This window comes from Hordeum vulgare, chromosome 1H, assembly GCF_904849725.1.
Source record: "Hordeum vulgare subsp. vulgare chromosome 1H, MorexV3_pseudomolecules_assembly, whole genome shotgun sequence".
NCBI lineage: Eukaryota > Viridiplantae > Streptophyta > Magnoliopsida > Poales > Poaceae > Hordeum > Hordeum vulgare.
This window is the reverse complement of record NC_058518.1, coordinates 440986783-440989767: the sequence shown is the minus strand read 5'-3', so window position 1 is coordinate 440989767 and position 2985 is coordinate 440986783.

Here is a 2985-nt window from a genome sequence, read left to right as displayed (position 1 = left end):
ATAAATCCACAATTCATCGGACCTCGACAAACACACCGCAAAAGAAGATTACATCGGATAGATCTCCATGAAGATCATGGAGAACTTTGTATTGAAGATCCAAGAGAGCGAAGAAGCCATCTAGTTACTAGCTATGGACCCGTAGGTCTATGGTGAACTACTCACGCATCATCGGAGAGGTCATGGTGTTGATGAAGAAGCCCTCCGTATCTGAATCCCCCCCTCCGGCATGGCACCAGGACGTGCCCCAGATGGGATCTTGCGGAGACAGAAGCTTGCGGCGGCGAAAAAGTAATTGCGATCGTCTCTTGATTTTTTTGGGAATATTTGGGAAATATATAGGCGCAAGATCTAGTTCAGGGGACCTCCAGGGGGCCCACAAGCCTGGATGGCGCTGCCCCCCTGGCCGCGGGATAGTGGCTTGTGGGGCCCCTGGGGCTCTTTTGGCTTGGCTCCCAAGTTCTCCGATCTTCTTCGGTTCCAGAAAAAATCTTTTCAGGGATTTTCTTTTGTTTGGACTCCGTTTAAAAATATCCTCTGAAAGGGGTCAAAAAACATGGGAAAAATAGGAACTCGCACTTGGCACTGAGTTAATAAGTTAGTCCCAGAAAATAAATAAAAGGCATGCAAAACATCCAAAGTTTGACAAGATAATAGCATGAAACCATCAAAAATTATAGATACGTTGGAGACGTATCAAGCATCCCCAAGCTTAACTCCTGCTCGTCCTCGAGTAGGGAAGTGATAAAGAATGAATTTTTGATGTGGAATGCTTCCTAGCATAGTTATCCTTTGCAATTTATTTCACGTGGCATGAATGTTCAGATCTGTAAGATTCAAAACAATAGTTTGCTATTGACATGAAAACAATAATACTTCAAGCAAACTAGCAAAGTAATCATGAACTTTCAAAATAACAAGGCCAAAGAAAGTTATCCCTACAAAATCATATAGTCTCGCTATGCTCCATCATCCTCACACAACTAATGTAAATCATGCACAACCCCGGAATTGGCCAAGTAATTGTTTTCGCACTCTTACTTTCTCAAACTTTTTATAACTATCACGCAATACATGAGCGCGAGCGATGGATATAGCACTATAGGTGGAATAGAGTGTGGTGGTGGTTGTGAGACAAAAAGGAGGAGATGGTCACACTAACTCGGCGTATATATCAATAGGCTATCAAGATGCCCATTAATAGATATCAATGTGAATGAGTAGGGATTGCCATACAAGAGATGCACTAGAGATATAAGTATGTGAAAGCTCAAGAGGAAAACTAGTGGGTGTGCATCCAACTTGCTTGCTCACGAAGACCTAGGGCAATTTTGAGGAAGCCCATCATTGGAATATACAAGCCAAGTTATAAAACGAAGATTCCCACTAGCATATGGTAGTGACAAAGCAAGAAGCTCTCAATCATGAAGAACATGGTGCTAACATGAAGCACAAGTGTGGAAAAAGATAGTAGCATTGTCCCTTCTCTCTTTTTCTCTCATTTCTTTTTTTATTTGTGCTCTTAGGCCTCTTTTTTCTTTTCTCTCTCTTTTTTTTTGTTTTTTGGGCTCTTTGGCTTTTTTTTCTTTTTCTTTTTTTATTTCCTCACGTGGGACAATGCTCTAATAATGATAATCATCACACTTTTATTTACTCACAGCTCAAAGATCACAATGATGATGACTCCATAGGAAATGCCTCCGGCAGTGTACCGGGATGTACAACGATCTAGTACGATCATGCAATGGAAATATGAGATTGACGACACAAGTCATGAGACGGAACGGTGAGAGTTGCATGGCAATGTATCTCGGAATGGCTATGAAAATGCCATAGTAGGTAGGTATGGTGGCTGTTTTGAGGAAGGAATTTGGTAGGTTTGTGCACCGGCGAGAATTGCGCGGCACTAGAGATGCTAGCAATGGTGGAAGGTGAAAGTGCATCTATACCATTGACTCACATTAGTCATGAAGAACTCATATACTTATTGCGAAATTTTTTATTAGTAATCGAAACAAAGTGCCAAACGCATACTCTGAGGGGAAGGGTTGGTAGGTGTAAACCATCGCGCGATCCCGACCTAAACACAAAGGATGACAATCAATAGATCAATTATTCTCCGACATCCTAATATAGCAGTTCACCATGCGTGCATGCTACGGGAATCACTAACTCCAACACAAGTATCTCTAGATTCACAACACCCTACTAACATAACTCTCAATATTACCGAATCCACGTCTCAAAACTAATTGAGAGGAATCAAAACTTCTCTTTCTATTTAATGCACATGAAGATGGAGGTTTTTGCATCCTATTTGGGTACCTAGCACATTTGGGACTACTTTCATAGCATAAGCCAACTACCAAATCACGCACTGCCGTGCTCTAAAGATATAAGTGAAGCACAAGAGCAAAAAGTATCTAGCTCAAAAGATATAAGTGAAGCACTATGAGCATTCTAGCAAAATCACGATGAGTGTATGTCTCTCTCTCTCAAAAAGGTGTGCAGCAAGGATGATTGTGACACAACAAAAAGAAAATACTCCTAAGATACAAGACGCTCCAAGCAAAACACATATCATGTGGTGAATAAAAATATAGCTCCAAGTAATGTTACCGATGGATTGAAGACGAAAGAGGGGATGCCTTCCCGGGGCATCCCCAAGCTTAGGCTTTTTTGGTGTCCTTGAATTTGGCTTGGGATGCCTTGGGCATCCCCAAGCTTGAGCTCTTTCCACTCCTTATCTCTTTGTCCATGAGAACGTCACCCACAACTCGAAAACTTCACAACACAAAACTTAAACAGAAACTTGTGATAACATTAGTACAAGAAAACAAACTACCACTTCTTTTGGTACTATACCAAACTTGAATTCCATCTATATTGATGATGGGCTACTGTATTCTCACTTTTCCATGGCTAGTACCACCCCGATACTAACCATAGTTTCATCAAAACAAGCAACCAACTCAACAAAAACAG